General features: G+C 41.4%; 1 protein-coding gene across 5 annotated transcripts in view; it reads right to left on the reverse strand.

The window, feature by feature from the left end:
• The window catches only part of LOC140713914 (protein PALS2-like), a 186,295-nt gene extending 163,836 nt beyond the window's left edge, over nt 1–22,459 (reverse strand). For all 5 annotated transcript variants that reach the window (XM_073024591.1, XM_073024586.1, XM_073024585.1 and 2 more), the window contains exon 1: nt 22,282–22,459. The gene's annotated coding sequence lies outside the window, so the exon portion shown is untranslated. The remainder of the gene's footprint in view (nt 1–22,281) is intronic.
• Nucleotides 22,460–22,468: the final 9 nt, after the last annotated feature.

A 22,468-nucleotide genomic window follows, 5' to 3' on the forward strand; every position in this document is an offset into this window, starting at 1 on the left:
TGGAAGATGTTGGAAGATGTGAAGATTTTGGAAGAGGACAGCGAGGCTTTGAGAAGAAGTGCGGCGGTGGCCATTTTCAAATTGCTTCTCAGATCGGAGTTCTGAGAGGCGGGACTGCGCAGGCGCGTGAAGGAGGGAAGATATAAAAAGGAGAGAAAGAGTGAGGTAGTTCTCTTTTGGAAGAGGACAGCGAGGCTTTGAGAAGAAGTGCGGTGGCGGCCATTTTCAAATTGCTTCTCAGATCGGAGTTCTGAGAGGCGGGACTGCGCAGGCGCGTGAAGGAGGCCTGGGAAGGAGGGAAGATATAAAAAGAACGCAGCCTTAAGCAGCAGGCAGCTTCATTTGCGGGCAGCGGAGTGAGCCGGGAGCAGAGTGTAGGGCTTGGGCTCAGAGGGCTTAGGTGGAAGAGGGCACAGTAGGCTTATCTTTTAGTTCTCCTTGTTATTTTCAGTTATTCGGGAAGTATGAGTGTGAGGGCAGCTTCTTGTTCTCGGTGTCGGATGTGGGAGATCCTGGAGTCTCCGAGCCTCCCGGACGTCCACATCTGCACCAGGTGCGCCGAACTGCAGCTCCTGAGGGACCGAGTTAGGGAACTGGAGCTGCAGCTCGATGACCTTCGCCTTGTCAGGGAGAGTGAGGAGGTGATAGAGAGGAGTTACAGGCAGGTGGTCACTCCGGGGCCACGGGAGGCAGATAGGTGGGTCACGGTCAGGAAGGGGAAGGGGCAGGTACTAGAGAGTACCCCAGTGGCTGTACCCCTTGACAATAAGTACTCATGTTTGAGTACTGTTGGGGGGGACAGCCTACCTGGAGGAAGTGACAGTGGCCGGGCCTCCGGCACAGAGGACGGCCCTGTAGCTCAGAAGGGTAGGGATAGAAGAAAGAGGACCATAGTAATAGGGGACTCGATAGTCAGGGGTTCAGACAGGCGGTTCTGTGGAGGTGATCGGGAGTCCCGGATGGTAGTTTGCCTCCCTGGTGCCAGAGTCCGGGACGTTTCTGATCGCGTCCAAGATATCCTGAAGTGGGAGGGTGAGGAGCCAGAGGTCGTGGTACATGTAGGTACCAATGACATAGGTAGGAAAGGGTAAGAGGTCCTGAAACGAGAGTATAGGGAGTTAGGAAGGCAGTTAAGAAGAAGGACCGTAAAGGTAGTAATCTCGGGATTACTGCCTGTGCCACGCAACAGTGAGAGTAGGAATGGAATTAGGTGGAGGATGAATGCGTGGCTGAGGGATTGGAGCAGGGGGCAGGGATTCAAGTTTCTGGATCATTGGGACCTCTTCTGGGGCAGGCGTGACCTGTTCAAGAAGGACGGGTTACACTTGAATCCTGGGGGGACCAATATCCTAGCGGGGAGGTTTGCTAGGGCTACAGGGCAGACTTTAAACTAGTAAGATGGGGGGGGGGGCGGAAATCAATTTGAGGAAACTATGGGAGAGGAGGTTAGTTCACCAGTAGAGCAAGTAAGTAGACAGTGTGTGCGGGAGGAAAGGCAGGTGATGGAGAAGGGATGCGCTCAGCCCGAAGATGTAGGGGAGAAGAAAGAAAAGGATAATAAATTTGAATGCATTGCTAGGGATGAAAAGAGAGGAGGAGGTGGAGAGTATCTTAAATGTATCTATTTTAATGCTAGGAGCATTGTAAGAAAGGTGGATGAACTTAAAGCATGGATTGATACCTGGAATTGTGATGTTGTAGCTGTTAGTGAGACGTGGTTGCGGGAGGGGTGTGATTGGCAGCTAAATATTCCTGAATTTAGTTGCTTCAGGTGTGATAGAGTAGGAGGGGCCAGAGGAGGAGGTGTTGCATTGCTTGTCCGAGAAAATCTTATGGCGGTGCTTTGGAAGGATAGATTAGAGAGCTCCTCTAGGGAGGCTATTTGGATGGAAGTGAGGAATGGGAAAGGTGTAGTAACACTGATAGGAGTGTATTATAGGCCACCTAATGGGGAGCGTGAGTTGGAAGAGCAAATGTGTAAGGAGATAGCAGATATTTGTAGTAAACACAAGGTGGTGATTGTGGGAGATTTTAATTTTCCACACATAGATTGGGAAGCTCATTCTGTAAAAGGGCTGGATGGTTTAGAGTTTGTGAAATGTGTGCAGGATAGTTTTTTGCAACAATACATAGAAGTACCAACTAGAGATGGGGCAGTGTTGGATCTCCTGTTAGGGAATGCGATAGGTCAGCTGACAGATGTATGTGTTGGGGAGCACTTCGGGTCCAGTGATCACAATAGCATTAGCTTCAATATAATTATGGAGAAGGACAGGACTGGACCTAGAGTTGAGATTTTTGATTGGAGAAAGGCTAACTTTGAGGAGATGCGCAGGGATTTAGAGAGAGTGGATTGGGTCAAGTTGTTTTATGGGAAGGACGTAATAGAGAAATGGAGGTCATTTAAGGGTGAAATTATGAGGGTACAGAATCTTTATGTTCCTGTTAGGTTGAAAGGAAAGGTTAAAGGCTTGAAAGCGCCATGGTTTTCAAGGGATATTAGAAACTTGGTTCGAAAAAAGAGGGATGTCTACAATAGATATAGGCAGCATGGAGTAAAGGAATTGCTCGAGGAATATAAAGAATGTAAAAGGAATCTTAAGAAAGAGATTAGAAAAGCTAAAAGAAGTTACGAGTTTGGTTTGGCAAATAAGGTGGAAGTAAATCCGAAAGGCTTCTACAGTTATATTAAAAGCAAGAGGATAGTGAGGGATAAAATTGGTCCCTTAGAGAATCAGGGTGGTCAGCTATGTGTGGAGCCGAGGGAGATGGGAGAGATTTTGAACGATTTCTTCTCTTCGGTATTCACTAAGGAGAAGGATATTGAATGGTGTAAGGTGTGGGAAACAAGTAAGGAAGTTATGGAACCTATGACAATTAAAGAGGTGGAAGTACTGGCGCTTTTAAGAAATTTAAAAGTGGATAAATCTCCGGGTCCTGACAGGATATTCCCCAGGACCTTGAGGGAAGTTTGTGTAGAGATAGCAGGAGCTCTGACAGAGATCTTTCAGATGTCATTAGAAACAGGGATTGTGCCGGAGGATTGGCGTATTGCTCATGTGGTTCCATTGTTTAAAAAGGGTTCTAGAAGTAAGCCTGGCAATTATAGACCTGTCAGTTTGACATCAGTGGTGGGTAAATTAATGGAAAGTATTCTTAGAGATAGTATTTATAATTATCTGGATAAACAGGATCTGATTAGGAGTAGCCAGCATGGATTTGTGCGTGGAAGGTCATGTTTGACAAACCTTATTGAATTTTTTGAAGTAGTTACGAGGAATGTTGACGAGGGTAAGGCAGTGGATGTAGTCTATATGGACTTCAGCAAGGCCTTTGACAAAGTTCCACATGGAAGGTTAGTTAAGAAGGTTCAGTCGTTAGGTATTAATGCTGGAGTAATAAAATGGATTCAACAGTGGCTAGATGGGAGATGCCAGAGAGTAGTGGTGGATAATTGTTTATCAGGATGGAGGCCGGTGACTAGCGGGGTGCCTCAGGGATCTGTTTTGGGCCCAATGTTGTTTGTAATATACATAAATGATCTGGATGATGGGGTGGTAAATTGGATTAGTAAGTATGCTGATGATACTAAGGTAGGAGGTGTTGTGGATAATGAGGTGGGTTTTCAAAGCTTGCAGGGAGATTTATGCCGGTTAGAAGAATGGGCTGAACGTTGGCAGATGGAGTTTAATGCTGAGAAGTGTGAGGTTCTACATTTTGGCAGGAATAATCCAAATAGAACATACAGGGTAAATGGTAGGGCATTGAGGAATGCAGTGGAACAGAGAGATCTAGGAATAACAGTGCATAGTTCCCTGAAGGTGGAGTCTCATGTAGATAGGGTGGTGAAGAAGGCTTTTGGAACGCTGGCCTTTATAAATCAGAGCATTGAGTACAGAAGTTGGGATGTAATGTTAAAATTGTACAAGGCATTGGTAAGGCCAAATTTGGAATATTGTGTACAGTTCTGGTCACCGAATTATAGGAAAGATATCAATAAATTAGAGAGAGTGCTGAGACGATTTACTAGGATGTTACCTGGGTTTCAGCACTTACCGTAAGTTACAGAGAAAGGTTGAACAAGTTAGGTCTCTATTCATTGGAGCGTAGAAGGTTGAGGGGGGATTTGATCGAGGTATTTAAAATTTTGAGAGGGATAGATAGAGTTGACGTGAATAGGCTGTTTCCATTGAGAGTAGGGGAGATTCAAACGAGAGGACATGATTTGAGAGTTAGGGGGCAAAAGTTTAAGGGAAACACGAGGAGGTATTTCTTTACTCAGAGAGTGATAGCTGTGTGGAATGAGCTTCCTGTAGAAGTAGTAGAGGCCAGTTCAGTTGTGTCATTTAAGGTAAAATTGGATAGGTATATGGACAGGAAAGGAGTGGAGGGTTATGGGCTAAGTGCGGGTAGGTGGGACTAGGTGAGATTAAGAGTTCAGCACGGACTAGAGAGCCGGAATGGCCTGTTTCCGTGCTGTGATTGTTATATGGTTATATGTTATATGTGGCATACCTAGCCAATCTGAGAGACAAAATAAATATGAATTTAGAAAAATTCTAAATATGAAACTGCAGGGTGAGAATTTCAATTTAAAGCAGGCAAAGAGTGCAGTGTCCACTTTTCTCAGAAAATTGGAAATGTATAAGCAAAACATTGGGAGAAGAATGTTCTGTTTTCCTGAATGGAAAGTATGGCACTCTCTTTCACAGACGATGATTTGCAAGAGTACCTGCAGTCACTGAAGGAGGATTTTCAAAATTGACTCAAGGATTTAAATGATCAGGAAATCCTGGACTGGGTAATTAGCCAATTTCTTTGCAAAGTAGAAGAACCAGAAAAGAGCTTGCAAGAAATTATCAAAATTCAGAATGATGAAGAAGCAAAACATGGATTTTCAATAATGTTGGCTTTGTGGTATGTGGCTACACTGTCACACGAAGTTTCCTGGTCTTTGGAGAAGAGACAAACTGCTCTTCATTGTATTTCCATCCTCCTATCTTGTTGAAAAGGGCTTCAGTGCAGTCAACCACATACTCACAAAAAACAGAAACTGCTTGGACATTGTTACGCGTGGGGACTTGAGGCTTTTGCTGTCACAACTTAAACCAGATATTTCAACTCCTGCTAAAAACCACCAAGCTCAAGGATCACATTGACATCAAAGCTGCTGTTCAGCACACAGGTCTGTGTAAGTTATGTTTAAAGATAAATGAAAATTTAAAGCAGAATTATTTTTCTCATGTTAGTATATGGTAGACATGTTTTTTTACACTGTAAAGTATATTATGCTTAAGAGGAGTGTTGGGCTAAAAAAGGTTGTAAAAAATTGGTCTAGAACAATAGCCAAGATGATTTTGTGCAGCGTAAATCTGTCAGCATGTTCATGCAAAATAAATTTTGACCAGACATTTGGTTAATACTTTTGAGTATGTACTTCACATTCAGATTCAAAGAGGAAAACTGTGTCAATATTTTTCTACCATCTGTTGGCACATTAGGTTTGTTATGGTTGTGCATACGCTGGAGAACACCTACTTTGTACTCAACCGTATAAATTGCTTCAGCTACCAAGCTGTGAAATGCAAATACTCACAGAAAACCAAGTATTATTGTTCCTAATTGACTATAGTGCTGGTGTACTTCCAACTTTAAAAAAATGTGGAATTATAAATCTTAGTGAAAATACCACATAACCTGCAATGATAGCATTAGATACTGTATTGTTAGCTGCCTGAACCCTTTTTCCAATAAGAATCCTGGAGGGACATTTTCTATATTTGAACATTTACTGTTTCCAGACATGATCACATTACAGGAACAATGTGAAAGCTTTGGAGAGGATGCCAAAGCGACTCACCAGAAATTATAAAATAATTTCAAAATAAAAATAATTTAAATAATAACAATTTAAAAAATTATAAAATAAAATAGGAGTGCAGTAGAACAGAGGGATCTAGGAATACAGATACAAAATTCCCTAAAAGTGGCATCACAGGTAGATAGGGTAGTAAAGAGAGCTTTTGGTACATTGGTCTTTATAAATCAAAGTATTGAGTATAAGAGTTGGAATGTTCTGATGAGGTTGTATAGGGCATTGGTGAGGCCGAATTTGGAGTATTGTGTGCAGTTTTGGTCACTGAATTACAGGACGGATATTAATAAGGTTGAAAGAGTGCAGAAGTGGTTTACAAGGATGTTGCCGTGACTTGATAAACTGAGTTACAGAGAAAGGTTGAATAGGTTATGATTTTATTCCCTGGAGCGTAGAAGAATGAGGGGAGACTTGATAGAGGTATATAAAATTATGATGGGTATAGATAGAGTGAATGCAAGTAGGCTTTTTCCACTGAGGTTAGGGGAGGAAAAAACCAGAGAACATGGATTAAGGGTGAAGGGGGAAAAGTTTAAAGGGATCATTGGGGGGGGGGGGGCTTCTTCACACAAAGTGTGGTGGGAGTGTGAAATGAGCTGCTAGATGAAATGGTAAATGCGGGCTCACTTTTACCATTTAAGAAAAACTTGGACAGGTACATGGATGAGAGGTGTATGGAGGGATATGGGCCAGGTGCAGGTCAGTGGGACTAGGCAGAAAAATGGTTCAGCACAGCCAAGAAGGGCCAAAAGACCTGTTTCTGTTTCTGTGCTATAATGTTCTATGGTTCTAATTATAAGATTAACTGGACCAGGGGTTCGCAACCTTTTTTATGCCATGGACCAATATCATTAAGCAAGGAGTCCATTGACCCCAGGTTGGAAACCCCCGAGTTAAAATGCCAGTCTTTTTCTCAGGGTGGAAATATTAGACGGCTTTGATTTAAGGTGAGAGACAAAAGCTTATATAGCAAGATTTGGCAGCTGTCATTGAAGTGGTAGAAACAGATACAATATCCAATACACATTTAGGCATATATGTATGTAAAAAGGCAAGGGATAGAGGGATGTGGACCATTCCAGTTCCACGATCTGGCCGAGGGACCCACTTCCATTCCACACTCTGGCCAAAGGACCTGTTCATGTTCAGTACTGTTCCATGTTCTGTATTGCAAAAAAAATCCTGAAAATATTAGCAACTTATTCACATACTTTTCACTCAGATCTTCTATTAGTATCAATAAATATACACAGTAAAAGAACATTATTCTTTTTAATTTCCTCTTTGGTACGGATTATAGATGCCAACTTTCATTTTTGGTATTGATAAAACTTTGCCAATACTTCCCTAGTGAATAGACAGCTCTTTAGTTTAAAAGGAGCAGTTAACTCAGGCATGGGCAAACTACGGCCCGGGGGCCATATGCAGCCCGTTAAGCTTTTTAATCCGGCCCGCAGAACTTGATGAAATTATATTAATAAACCTTGTTAACGTTTTTTCCCCGCAATTCTGGCGTTTTCCCAATAGATGACGCACTCTATATACATTGACCTTTGTTGAGGTGCAGCGTATTATTCCACATTTGCACTTTACTCTTTGACCTCTCACCCCTTCTGTAAAGATGAGTGGAGTTAAGAAAAGAAAAGTGGATAGAGAATGTCGGGTGTTTAATAAGGAGTGGACAACTAAATATCTTTTTACTGAACACCAATCAACTGCTGTATGCCTGATATGCCAAGAGCTGTGGCGGTTTTTAAAGAATATAATATCAGCCGTCACTTTGCCACAAAACATGCCAACTATGCTAGCAACCAGTCAACGAAAGAACGGGAAGCTAATGCTCAGAGGTTGGCAGCTAATTTACAGGCTCAACAAAATTTTTTTCACCGTCAAACTGCCATTCATGAGTCAAGTACCAAGGCGAGTTTTATGCTGTCATTCAAATTAGCAAAGGCCAGCAAGCCTCTGTCTGAAGGCGAGTTTTTAAAAGAATGTATGGTGGAGACAGCAGGTGTATTGTGTCCGGAGAGCAAAGACAAATTTGAAAAAATCAGTTTATCACACAGGACAGTGACTTGCCGTGTGGAACTGATAGATGAAGATATAACCAGCGACTTAAATAAAAAGGCAGAGTCGTTCACGTTATATTCATTAGCACTGGATGAAAGCAACGATGTAAAAGACACCGCTCAGCTCCTCATTTTTATCCGAGGAATTAACAATACTTTTGAAATAACGGAGGAGTTTTTGACAATGGAGTCTCTGAAAGGAAAAACACGGGGAGAGGACTTGTATGACCGGGTGTCTGCTGTCATCGAAAATATGAAGCTCCCTTGGAGTAAACTTAACAACGTCACCACAGATGGATCTCCTAATTTGACAGGGAAAAATGTCGGCCTGCTGAGGAGAATACATAATAAAGTGAAAGATGAAAATCCTGACCAGGATGTTATTTTCCTTCACTGCATCATCCACCAGGAATCTCTATGTAAATCGGTATTACAGCTGAATCATGTTGTGAATCCTGTCGTAAAACTTGTCAACTTTATACGTGCAAGGGGACTTCAGCACCATCAGTTCATCACGTTCCTGGAGGAAACTGATGCGGATCACCAGGACCTACTTTATCACTCCCGTGTCCGCTGGTTAAGTTTGGGCAAAGTGTTTCAACGAGTATGGGAGCTCAAAGAGGAGATCGGTGCATTTTTGGAGTTACTGAGGAAGGCCGGCGAATTTCCTGAGCTGAGCAACAAGAGCTGGCTTTGTGACTTTGTGTTTGCTGTGGATATATTTTCACACATGAATGAACTGAACGTGAAGCTACAGGGGAAGGATCAGTTTGTGCATGACATGTACACAAACGTGAAAGCCTTTAAATCCAAGCTGGCTTTTTTCTCCAGGCAAATTTTGAATAAGTTATTCACTCATTTTCCCACACTAGCCACACTGGAAGAGGCCGGCGCAAATGTGAAAAAATACAGCGAGTCACTGGATGCGCTCCACAGAGAATTCTGCCGTTGCTTTTCTGATTTTGAAAAAATTGACAAGTCACTTCAGTTGGTGGCCTGTCCCCTGTCACAAGATCCTGAAACAGCACCAGAGGAGCTACAGCTGGAACTGATCGACCTTCAGTCTGACCCCGTCTTAAAAGAGAAGTTCAACTCTCTTAAACTGAATGACTTTTATGCTTCACTTGGTAAAGAGGTGTTTCCAAACCTCCGGAGGACGGCACAGAAGATGCTGGCGTTGTTCGGCTCGACCTATTTGTGTGAACAGGCGTTCAGCATCATGAACATCAACAAAGCCAGCCACAGATCCAAGTTAACTGACCAACACCTCAGATCCATCCTGAGAATCGCCACAACAAAACTAAATCCAGACTTTGATGCACTGGCTAAAAAGGGAGACCAACAACACTGCTCCCACTGAAATTAAAAATAAGTTTCTTCGTTGTGTTATGTAAAAAATGCATTTGAAAATATTTTTTTCAATAAGCCTTACATGTTACATGTCATTTCTGTTAAGTGATGGACATGAGTAGTGCGTAGGTGCACGTACGTTCTCAAAATAAAAAATGCGCTCCAGATCAAATAACGCGCTCCGCATACTGGCACGCTGTCACTGTTCTGTCCTTGTGCTGGTCGTTGTTGAGTTTTGGCACAGGGGACAATTGAATAAGAAGGAGCAGGACAAGTAGACCTGCATCTCCTACCGTTTTTGAAATAAAGACAGTCAGGAGGAGAGTGATGATGATAATATCTTGAAGGATAACAGAATTTTCAGTGCTTTAAAATAATAACTGTTACTATTAAAAAAAGCTGTATTTTATTCATTTAATTTTCAGTGTTTTAAAAGTCATTTCAATAAATAGCTAAATACCATGGGACTTCAAAGACAGATATTTTGTTGTAATGCATTTGTTCATTTTCAATTGAAATTAAAGCACATGTTTTCTACATATCCCATGATATTTTATTTTCTCTTATGAGGTGTATTACCAAAACACTCTGTCCATCTGCTCCTGGTCCGGCCCCCCTGTCAAATTTTAGAACCCTTTGTGGCCCACAAGTCAAAAAGTTTGCCCACCCCTGAGTTAACTTGAAGTTAAAATGCTCCTTATGTACCTCTATTTTTTTCCAAAGCAAACAACTAGGCAAAAAGAAAAAAAAGGAAAGCTTAACAAACATCTAAATATTATTGACATCCATTTTACACAGGATTGAAAATTTATGTGCAATCTCAAACATCTGGTCATAAAGAGAAGAGTTATGACCATTGTTTACATTTATACGAGACACTTCCTTAATTACCTAGAATAATTCCAAGTTGCGTATTTTTTCAGAATTAAATTTATTATCAGCTTTATATGACATGAAATTTGTCGTTTTGCAGCAGCCATGCCTTAATGAAAATTTCTTCAGTGCTTTCAATTTTTAATCCAAATTTTGAAACTATAAATCCATACTGAAAACAATCATACGCCATCTAGTACTATAGGTGTACCAAGCCACTATGACAATAGACAACCTAAATGGAGACGTTCAAGACTCGTCTTTCTTTACAATGGGCTCTGCTTTAAATACAGTTCCGATTAAACACTGCACACGACAACTAACTAACTAACTAATTTGTAGCTTATGGAGAGACAAAGATGTTTTTTCAACCACAAAAATAGCAAAAATTCCTTATAAAAATCTGGTAGTCTTATGTTGTAAAAAGAGAACATGGCTTGCAATAAACCAAATACCTTATTTTAGAAAGAATGTGCTAAAACTGGAGAGGGTTCAAAGGAGGTTCACGAAACTGATTCCAGGTTTGAAAGGCACGAGAGGGCACAGTTTTAAGGTGCTTGGAAGTAGGTACAGAGGAGATATTAGGGGTAAGTTTTTTTTAAATAAACGCAGGGAGTGGTGAGTGTGTGGAATGGGATGCCAGCGGCGGTGGTGGAGGCGGATTTGATAGGGTCTTTTAAGAGACTTCTGGAAAGGCACATGGAGCTTAGAAAAATAGAGGGCTATGGGTAACCCTAGGTAATTTCTAAAGAAAGTATATGTTCAGCATAGCATTATGGGCCAAAGGGCCGGTATTGTGCCGTAGGCTTTCTATGTTAGTCAAATAAAGAGCGTTTGATAGCTCTGGGTCTCTACTCCTTGGAATTCAGAAGAATGAGGAGTGACTTCATTGAAACCTATCAAATGGTGAAAGCCTTGATAGAGTGGATGTGGAGAGGATGTTTCCTATGATGGGAGAGTCCAAGACCAGAGAACACAGCCTCAGAATAAAGCAGCATCCTTTTAGAATGGAGGAGGAATTTCTTAAGACAGAAATAGATGAATCTGTGGAATTCTTTGCTACAGGAAGCAATGGAGGCCAAGTCTTTATGTATATTTAGGCACAGGTTGATAGATTCTTGACTGGCCAAATCATATGAAGAAATACAGGGAGAAGGCAGAAGAATGGAGCTGAGAGCAATATTAAATCAGCCATGATAAAATGGCAGAGCAGACCCAATGGGTAAAATGGCCTAATTCTACTCCTACACCTTATGGTGTAAACACAGTAAATCTGGTATACAAATATCATATACAGTAAACCACACATAGTAACTCTGGTAATCTTATGTTGTAAAACCAGAACTTGGCTTGCCATAAACCATATACAGCAAATACTGTAAGAATCCAAAACACTGCTTAAGATCCACCTACAAACTGAGAAAAGCAGATGGCATTACTTAAAAAATATACTTACCAAACTTCTGATAGAACCATAGAACATTACAGCCCAGAAACAGGCCTTTTGGCCCTTCTTGGCTGTGCCGAACCATTTTTCTGCCTAGTCCCACTGACCTGCACCTGGACCATATCCCTCCATACACCTCTCATCCATGTACCTGTCCAAGTGTTTCTTAAATGTTAAAAGTGAGCCCACATTTACCACTTCATCTGGCAGCTCATTCCACACTCCCACCACTCTCTGTGCTAAGAAGCCCCCCCGCCAATGTTCCCTTTAAACTTTTCCCCCTTCACCCTTAACCCTTAACCCATGTTCTCTGGTTTTTTCTCCCCTAGCTTCAGTGGAAAAAGCCTGCTTGCATTCACTCTATCTATACCCATCATAATTTTATATACCTCTATCAAGTCTCCCCTCATTCTTCTATGCTCCAGGGAATAAAATCCTAACCTATTCAACCTTTCTCTGTAACTCAGTTTCTCAAGTCCCGGCAACATCTTTGTAAACCTTCTCTGCACTCTTTCAACCTTATTAATATCCTTCCTGTAATTCAGTGACCAAAACTGCACACAATACTCCAAATTCGGCCTCACCAATGCCTTATACAACCTCACCATAACATTCCAACTCATATACCTCAATACTTTGATTTATAAAGGACAATGTACCAAAAACTCTCCTTACTACCCTATCTACCTGTGACTCCACTTTTAGGGAATTTTTTATCTGTATTCCTAGATCCCTCTGTTCTACTGCACTCCTCAGTGCCCTACCACTTACCTTGTATGTTCTACCTTTGTTTTTCCTTCCAAAGTGCAATACCTCACACTTGTCTGTATTAAAACTCCATCTCCCATTTTTCAGCCCATTTTCCAGCTGGTCCAAATCCCTCTGCAAGGTTTTCAAATCCCTTTGAAAACCTTCCTCACTGTCCACTACATCTCCAATCTTTGTATCATCAGCAAATTTGCTGATCCAATTTACCATATTATCATCCAGAGCATTGATATAGATGACAAATAACAATGGACTCAGCACTGACCCCTGTGGCACACCACTAGTCACAGGCCTCCACTCAGAGAAGCAATCCTCCACTACCACTCTCGGACTTCTCCCATTGAGCCAGTGTCTAATCCAATTTACTACCTCACCATGTATACCTAGCGACTGAATCTTCCTAACTAACCTCCCATGACCTTGTCAAAGGCCTTATTGAAGGCCACATAGACAACATCCACTGCCTTCCCTTCATCCACTTTACTTGTAACCTCCTTGAAAAACTCTAATAGATTTGTTAAACATGACCTACCACGCACAAAGCCATGGTAGGTCATAATAAAATAAATCTATAATAAAATTTGCTAGCACCAATTTCAGGAATCAAAATGTTGGAATTGTGAAGAAGGATGTCATTTTAAGAATCAATAAAAAAAATGTAAACTGTTACTTTGCTATACAATTGCAAAGGTCAAATCACATTAACTACATATTGTACGTTCACTACAAAATCTCAGTAACCTTTAAAAGATAAACTCCAAAAATGACACTCCCACAATGCTGTCCAGACACCAAGAAAGCAAATCTGTATCCCTCAGAATGCCGAAAGCTACCATACCGATAGCAAACACTATCAGTTCTACTTGCTATATTTTTGGTATCCCTTTCAATTTTATCCTCTTAAGTACCAAACAATCAGTCCTCACACGGGCCTCAGCTTCCTCCTCTACAGCCCAAAGAAATTCCACCACTAAATACTATTTTATTGTTTCTCTTTAGAAAACATTATGAGTCATTAAAATGCTGAGTTGTATATTGTACTCTTGGAAGAGTGATCCTTTAAAAAATTATTTCTTAAACCATACTGTTTTCTCTGGCAGATGGTACATGTACTGTACCATATAGGCATTAGACTATGAATTGCAAAGAGTTCTGCTGAAATTCTTGTCAGTTAACATTCTTCATTTCATTCATTTTCAATCTTTTTTTTAATTGATTTTTAAAAAAAAGTGAATAGATACAAATCAGAGGAGAAGTTATATCAAATATACGAAGCAATAAACGTACAAACAACGAAAAGGATGTATACTGTCAAAATCATGTAAACCTAATATTAGACTATTGTGTATAAACAAAGAACCACAACTCCTCTTAGCAATTCATACAAAAAAAAAGACTGGACATTCTTCTTTCAATAATCACTTAAATTAAGTGACCACTTATCCCATAACTGATTACAGAGCCCAAGTTATAGAGCATGGAAACAGGCTTTTTGGCCCAACCACATCTGCCGATCACTGCTGCATGACTGTGAGAAATTGGCAACTCAGTTTACACCTGGTCTAGCTATAGAAAATAAAATGAAGCACAGTATAAAACAACAGCTAATTGCTTATTGACCAGCTTGCAAAAATGAGATCATAGAAGCTGCAAAGTGTTTACCAGGTATGTCAACATAACCCAAGTCTTTCAGATTATTTAGTGCATGTGCTGGTAATGCATAGTTAAGCAAGCAGGTAAAATGAGTGACAGATATACACAGCTGTGAAGGATTTATTTAAGTCTTGATCCTATGACACAAGATTATTCTGCAAAATAGGCTGAAATAGTACTGCAGACAAGCTGTGGTGACCTAAAAAAACAGTGGAACTGGGAAAGAGTAATGCATACAAAATGCTGAAGGAACTCAAGCAGAATGAGGTTTAATATCACTCACTGGCATATGTTGTGAAATTTGTTGTTTTAGCGACAGCAGTACAGTGCAATACATAATAATAAAAGCTTAATATACATACATACAAAAATATAAAATAAATTAAATAAGTAGAGCAAAAAAATAATAGAGGTAGTGTTCATGGGTTTGTTATCCATTCGAAATCTGACGGCGAGGGGAAGAAGCTGTTCCTGAAACACTGAGTGTGCCTCCAGGCTTCTACACTTCCTCCTTAATGAGAAGAGGGATTGTCCTGGGTGATGGATACCACCTTTTTGAAGCATTGGCATTTGAAGATGTCCTGGATGCTGGTGCTCCTGATGGAGCTGACTGAATTTACAACTTCCTGCATCTGTTTTTGATCCTGTGCAGTTGCCCCTCCATATCAGATGGTGATGCAAATAATTAGAGTGCTTTCCTTAGCATATCTGTAAAAAATTTTTGAGTGTCTTTGGTAACATACCAATTCTCCTCAAATTCATAATGAAATATAGCCACTCTCACACCTTCTTTGTAGCTGCTTCAATATGTTCAGCCCAAGATAGATTGTCAGAGATGTTTTGACACCCAGGAACTTGAAAATGCTCACCTTTTCCAGTTCTGATCCCTCAGTGAGGACTGGTGCACGTCCCCTCAACTGCCCCTTCCTGAAGTTCACAATTAACTCCTTGGACTTCCTGGTGTTGAATGCATGGTTGATGCTGCAACACCACTCAACTGGCTGATTAATCTCGCTCCTGTACAAATTTTACAGCAGCGAAATAGCTTAATCCTTTCCTATGGATCTGAAGACCTGAAAAGGGTCTCGACCCAAAACGTTGAGAGATAAATGCTGCTTTACCTGCTGAGTTCCTACAGCATTTTGTATGCATTACTCTAGATATCCAACATCTTCAGAATCTCATGTTTTGCATCAGGAAAGGCAGAGGAGAATTGGTGGATGTTGTGTACTTGGATTTTCAGAAGGCCTTTGACAAGGAGCCACACGAGGCTGCGTAACAAGAGCCCATGGTATTACAAGTAAAATACTGAGATAGATAGAGCATTGGCTGATTGGCAGAAGCCAGGGAGCGGGAATAAAAGGAACCTTTTCTGATTGGCTACCAGTGACTAGCAGTGTTCCACTGAAATCTGTGTTGAGACCATTTATTTTTACATTGCATGTCAATGATTTGGATGATGGAATTGATGGCTTTGTGGCCAAGTTTGCAGACGATACAAAGATAGGTGGAGAGGCAGATAGTGCTGAGAAAGCAGGGAGGCTACAGAAGGATTTAAGCAGATTAGGAGAATGGGCAATGAAGTGGCTGGTGGAATACAGAGTCAGGAAGTGCATGGTCATGAACATTGGTAGAAGGAATAAAAGCATAGACTATTGTCTAAAATGGAGAAAATCCAAAAATTTGAGGTGCATAGAGACTTGGGAGTCCCTGTGCAGGATTCCCTATAGCAGGGGTTCCCAAACTGGGGTCCACGGACACTTTGCTTAATGGTATTGGTCCATAGCATAAAAAATGTTGGGAACCCCTGCCCTAAAGGTTAATTTGCAGGTTGAGTTGGTGGTGAGGAAGGCAAATGCCATGTTAGCATTCATTTCAAGAGGACTAGAATATAAAAGCAAGGACATAATGCTGAGGCTGTATAAGATACACAAGGCCTCACTTGAAGTAATATGAGCAGAAAGGATGTGATGACATCAGAGAGGTTTCAAAGACCATAAGATGTATAGGAGCAGAATTAGGTCATTTGGCTCATCAAGTTTTCTTCGCCATTTCATCATGGCTGATCCATTTTCCTCGCAGCCCCAATATCTAGCCCTCCTCCCGTAACCGTTCATGCCCTGACTAATGAAAAATCTATCAATTTCTGCCTTAAATATACTCAATGACTTGGCCTCCACGAATTCCACAAATTCACCACTCTCTAGCTAAAGAAATTCCTCCTTATCTCAGTTCTAAATGGATTCCTCCTCTATTCAGAGGCTGTGCCCTCTGGTCTTACACTCCTCCACCATAGGAAACATCCTCTCCACATCCACTCAATATCCACTCAATCGAGGGCTTTGAACACTCACAAACAAGAGAAAACCTGTAGATCCTGGAAATAGATGAGTCCAGATGAAATGAGTCAATTTAGAAAATAGTCTACACTTTTATTTTCTTCTACCATGCATTTTCTATCTCCCATTGTAATTTGTAGATCACATCTTTGCCTGCACAGGGTCTCTTTACCCTTGCAGTTTCTTAACTCTACCCAAAATGATCCTACACCTTCCAATCCTATGTCACTTCTTTCTAATGATTTCATTTAATTTTTCAACAACAGTGCCACCCCACCCCCTCTGCCTACCTGCCTGTCCTTTTGATACAATGTGTATCCTTGGATGTTAAACTCCCAAATTAATAATCTTTCAGCCACAATTCATGGATGTGCAAAATTAACAGGAGGTTCACGAGAATGATTCCAGGCTTATCGTACGAGTAGTGATTGATGGCTCTTGATGGAATTTAGAAGAATGGGGCGGGTGAATCTCATTGAAACCTATGGAATGGCCCAGAAAGAGTGGATGAGGAGAGGATATTTCCTACAACGGGAATCTAGGACCAATGGACACAGCCTCAGAATAGAGTGTTGTTCATTTAGAAAAGAGATGAGGAGAAATTTCTGTGGTGAATCTGTGGAAGTTGTTGCCACATGTAGCTGCAGAGACTCGGTCATTGGATGTATTTCTGGCGGAGGGTGATAGGTTCTTGATTAGTCAGGGCATGAAAGGTTATGGAGAGAAGACAGGAGAATGGGGTTGAGGGGGAAATTTTGTAGTCATGATGAAATGGCAGAGCAGACTTGATGGGCTGAATGGCCTAATTCTGCCCCTATGTCTTATGGAAAGGCCTGCTTTGAATGGGATTATGGCAAAAAAAAATGGATTTAGAAAACCATCTGTGCATAAAAACCATTTACAGCTAATATGTGGGGACACAATTTTGAAGTGATTGTAGAAGGAATGTCAGAGGCAAGTTCTTTACACAAAGTGGTGAGTGCATTGTAAACACTACTAGGGCGCTGAAAGAGGCAAATACATTGGGGCATTTAAACTCTTAGATAAACACGTGGATGATATCAAATGCAGTGTTAAGTAGGAGGGAGAATTAGATTAGGGTAGGTTAAATATTCAGCACTAGGGCCTGTAATATGTTGTAGTGTTCTATACACCAAAGTAAAACCTTTGTTAATAATGAATTTAAAAATGATATTTCAAATAGTAGACGTTTGGAGTATCTTGGGAAGGTGCCCTGGAATGCAAGCAGCAGTTAATGTGGGTATAATAAGACTAGGGAGGAAAACTAAGAGCTAGACTCTAAACTAGTGGTTGCCAAGCCATGGATCGCGATCGATTAGTTGATCTTTGAGACTTTCCCAGTAGATCACGAAAAAAATGAAAAATAAATACACAAATACTGTTGAGAGATTGTTTCCCGGTTGCGGGGTTTTAGTTCCGTTCTTTCTGCCCAGTGCGCATGCGTGTAGCTCCCCTGCACTACACAGTGCAATTCAGTGGTCCCCAACCACCGGGCCATGAGGAAACGATATGCGTCAACTGCACCTTACCTCATTCCCTGTCATGTCCACTGTTGAACTTGAATGCACATGAGATCATCAGTCACCTAAATGCAGTGATACCCTCGCGCCAGCGATCACTGGTTCACCTCGCACGGCTGGCTAGAAGTTCCATTGCTACCAGCCTGCAGCACGGATAGATGGGTGCAGCCTGTAAACCTGTTTAGCACACCGAATATTCGTGGGGAACCCGGTGCTAAAATATTCACAAACAATCTAATTTGGGCTCAGGGTTCCCTAAGTATCAGAGCAGCTACCGCGTTGCAATCTACTGAAACAAACTTTTGTTGGTCGATAGATCCTACAAGGGGGGGAGGGTGGGTGGGCACCCGGTCGCACTCCTCACTCGGTCGGTCGGTCGCTCTCTCCGCCCTGACCTTGTCCTCCCACCCCACCCATGACCAGCCGCACCTGGCCAAGGCATCTGGCGGGGGGCAGGCGGGAGGCTGGAGTTCGGGCCCAGAGGCTGTCTAATGAGGCAATGAAGCCCTCAAAACTGCTCCGGTACCTTAAGTCCAAGCACCCTGCACTTAAAGACAAAGGTGTTGAGTTTTTTGAGCAGAAAAAAATGTGAGCAAGCGGCACATAAGCTAAGTGCTGAGAGCCGCGAAAACTAAAATGTGGAATAGACTGGACATAAGGAACCTGCTTCGAGTATCGCTGTATTCCGGTCATGTTTAACACTCCCACACACCCCCGTCGGCCAGTCTGCAAGAATATTGTCAATATTAACCGGTCCGCAGTGCAAAAAAGGGTGGGCACCCCTGGTGTTTATACATTATTTCTACATCCGGGTTGTGGGGTTTTACTTCCGGTCTTTTCTGCCCCGGTGCACATGCGTGTAACTAATCGATCTGGGGTCGATCTTCCCTTTCACTAAGGCCGAGGTAGGGGATTTTGGGGTTAAAAAGGTTGGTGACCACTACTCTAAACGGACTGGTCAGGTTTCAGGGCAACACCCATAACCACAGTGGGAGTAATGGCTGTTAGCTCACAGGCCAACAGAATAACAAGCAGAAGTAAGGAGCCCAGCATGATTGTGGAAGTTCCTAAAGATGATGACAATACATGAATTCCAGTTGCCATATTAATGCAAATGAGCCCTGGATCTGAAAGCTGTACTAAAAAGCAATGGCATTTTAAGATATCTATGATGAGCTGCTGGAAAGATGAATAGTTCATTCTGATGAGGACTCAGAAGATATTCAACTTTTCAAGCTTCTCAAAAGAAATTAACAGAACAAATTAACACTTTAAGAACTGACTCAATGCATGGGATGTAAAATAAATATATTTTATGTAAAGTGTGAAGATGGTACGAGCAGTTAACTTGGTGGGAAAAATAAGAAATGGTAAGTTATTAAGCCTAGCCAATTAGACTGTGTAATCTTTTCAAGTTTACACTTTTCAACATAACCAAGCAGTAAGAGTCCTAGAGATGGGATACAGAAGAAAATACTCAAGTATATCAAACTTGATTGAACAAGTCTTTGTTAATAATTAGAGTATTGTTGATGATGATTAAAAGTACGATTGTCAACCTCATAAAAACGCACCTAAATTAAGGAACAACACACACAAAATGCTGGTAGAACACAGCAGGCTAGGCAGCATCTATAGGGAGAAGCGCTGTCGACATTTCGGGCCGAGACTCTTCGTCAGGACTAACCGAAAGGAAATATAGTAAGAGATTTGAAATTAAGGAATATTAAATTTCTAACCTGAATTGAAAATGCAACAGTTTGGTAGCAAAATATTTTAAGTCTTTAATGAAAAACATAGAACTCTACAAACTGCTTATAAATGGACTACAATTCATTTATTTTAAATACTAACTTATCAACAGTTTTAGGAGAAATTAATTCTTGAAACTTAGTTCTAAACAGAGGCTAGTTTCAAAGAATATTCTTTTTTGCATATAGAAGACAATATAGTATCAGTCAAGATGTCAATCCCACTGATCCCATCTGTCTGCACATGGTCTAAATTCCCTGCTTGTACACATGCCTGTCTAAATACCACTTTAATACCGTGTATCTGCCTGTGCCACTCGCTGGCAGAGCATTCCAGGCTCCTACCAACTTTGAAGTGTCTCAGCTAGAAAGGTCAACTGTTTACTCTCTCCATTAATGCTGACTGACCTGCTGAGAACCTCCAGCATTTTGTGTGTATGTTGCTCAACAGTTCCAGCACCTGCATCATATCTTGTGTTTATGACCTACCAAATATGACCAGCAGTATTCAACATACCCACTCTGGGAGAATAACTCTGACTCTGTAGCCCATTTATGCCTCTTACCATTTTATACAGTTCCTGAAGGATACACTTCAGCCCCCAAAACTCCAGAGAAAACAGTCCAAGTGTATTTTTTTTGTTTAGAGATACGGCATGATAACATGCTCTTCTGGCCCAACAAGCCTGCACCATCGAATTACACCTATGTGACCAATTAATGTAAGTCTTTTGAACGTGGGATGATACCAGAGCACCCAGAGGAAAGGAGGAACCCCACACAGTCATGGGGAGAACATACAAACTCCTTATAGACAGAGGCAGGAATTGAACCCGGGTCACCAGAGCTGTAATAATGTTACACTAAATGCTACGCTACCATGCCAGCACCCCCCAGGTTTGTCCAACCTCTCCTAAAACTTTTGAATCCAAACATCCTGGTCAACCTCCTCTGCATGAAAGACAATTAGCAAGAGTGAAAAAAAATGCTTAAAAGATGCTGAAAGGTATAGATCTTTAGAATCAAAACATGTTGCAAATGGAGGAAATTAGACTTCCGACAGCATGAAATTGAATGTCAAAAGACATGCCAGTATTGTCATATTCAATCAAGGAGAAATACATTAAATTTATTACGGATAATGCCTCTTAGTCTAAAACCACATGATGCTATTCCACCCACCCCATTTTTGTGTTTAATTTGTACATGATTGTCAACTAGATTGCAAAATCAAAGTATTGAAAGACACTGGACTACATGGGGATATAGACGCTGAGTGAGCATGAAATTATTTGTAATCAGAATAAAAAGCAAAACTATTTTTAAATTATCTGTTGCATACTTATTTCAAATTCATCTTATTTTAATATATTGCAAGTCTAAATTTTGAAAATCACACTATCAATCCAGAACGCAGAAATGACCTTCCATTAAAACTCAGTAACAAAAGGTCATCAACCTGAAATATTAACTGTCTGGCAGATTCTGCGTGTCCTGTTGAGTACTTCAGTTATTCTCTTTATTATTTCATTATATATAGTATTTCGCACATAATATTTTAATTTTAAGGCTACAAAATGCCAGACTCATTTAAAATATTAAAGTACAAATTATTGCCTCACCTTGGAAGAAACACATGAGGGAAGGAAAGAGGGCAGTGTTCAACACAGCACAGCCATCAACACTAATTATCCGCCACCGTCAACACCCACATGTGTCCAGATTTACCCACCAAGAAAACAATGCTATTAACAATTTCGTCAACATTATTTGAATACACATTAAAGGAAAACATGCAAATATACCTAAAATACCTAGATTTATAAAGGATGAGAACCCCCCCACTTTTAGGAGTACTGCCTTGTACAATTCATATTATTCAACTGCCGACTAAAGCGATTGAGTTAAATTGGTATTTAAAAACTAAAGCGATTTTTCTACTCGACACTGAAGGTGAATACAACAGGGCAAGAACACCCAGAAGGCAACATCATGTGTTACTAACAAACCGCTGTTGAGAATTGCACTGTTTCACCCAATAGTTGTAAAACCGGACGCATCCACAGAAAATGTGTAACCTGGACATAATTTATAGTAAGTTACCGTAAAGTCATTCGAACACACCACGAACAACCTCATCGCTTCAGATAACACATCCATACAAAGGCTATACAAGATTAATCCCAGTTTTAATTGTACACGTGGATTAATTTCCAGGATTTTATTCAGTGACCTGGCGTACTCTGTATTTCCTGAATGAGGAAGCACGCACACACCCCCTAGACTGCCCTAGTGACGGATGCCAGTATTACTAACTGTGCACTCCATACAACAATTTAACACTGTCACAGAATGAACAGCCCAGCAACGGGACGAAGTTCAAACACATCGGAGTGGGTCACCCTTCACATTGCTCTCTCCAACCCCAAGAGTAACTGCGCACTTCCACATCGGAAAATACCGGCTTAGACCCTTTACTCTAATGTTACACAGATATAGAAATGATCACACGCACAGCCACGAGTTAAAGGGGAATGACTGGAAAGGAACTGAATTAAGATCGGGATGGAAGGGGAAGATGAAGCCACGAGTATAAATAAAACAGCAGGACTGACCTGTCCCTTCCCGGGTGTGAGAGCGTGCGCTCGGTCCGGTCCAGCCGAGAGAAAAATGGGGCAAAGCTGCCGCCGTCCACGGAGCCGGGCAGGGTGAACGATCGCGCTCCTCTGATAGAAGATGGCGAGGAGGCGATAGCGGTGGCGCCGGCACCGCGACAGAACGCGGCGTCACGTGGTGCTGCCT

This window comes from Hemitrygon akajei, chromosome 20, assembly GCF_048418815.1.
Source record: "Hemitrygon akajei chromosome 20, sHemAka1.3, whole genome shotgun sequence".
Lineage (NCBI taxonomy): Eukaryota > Metazoa > Chordata > Chondrichthyes > Myliobatiformes > Dasyatidae > Hemitrygon > Hemitrygon akajei.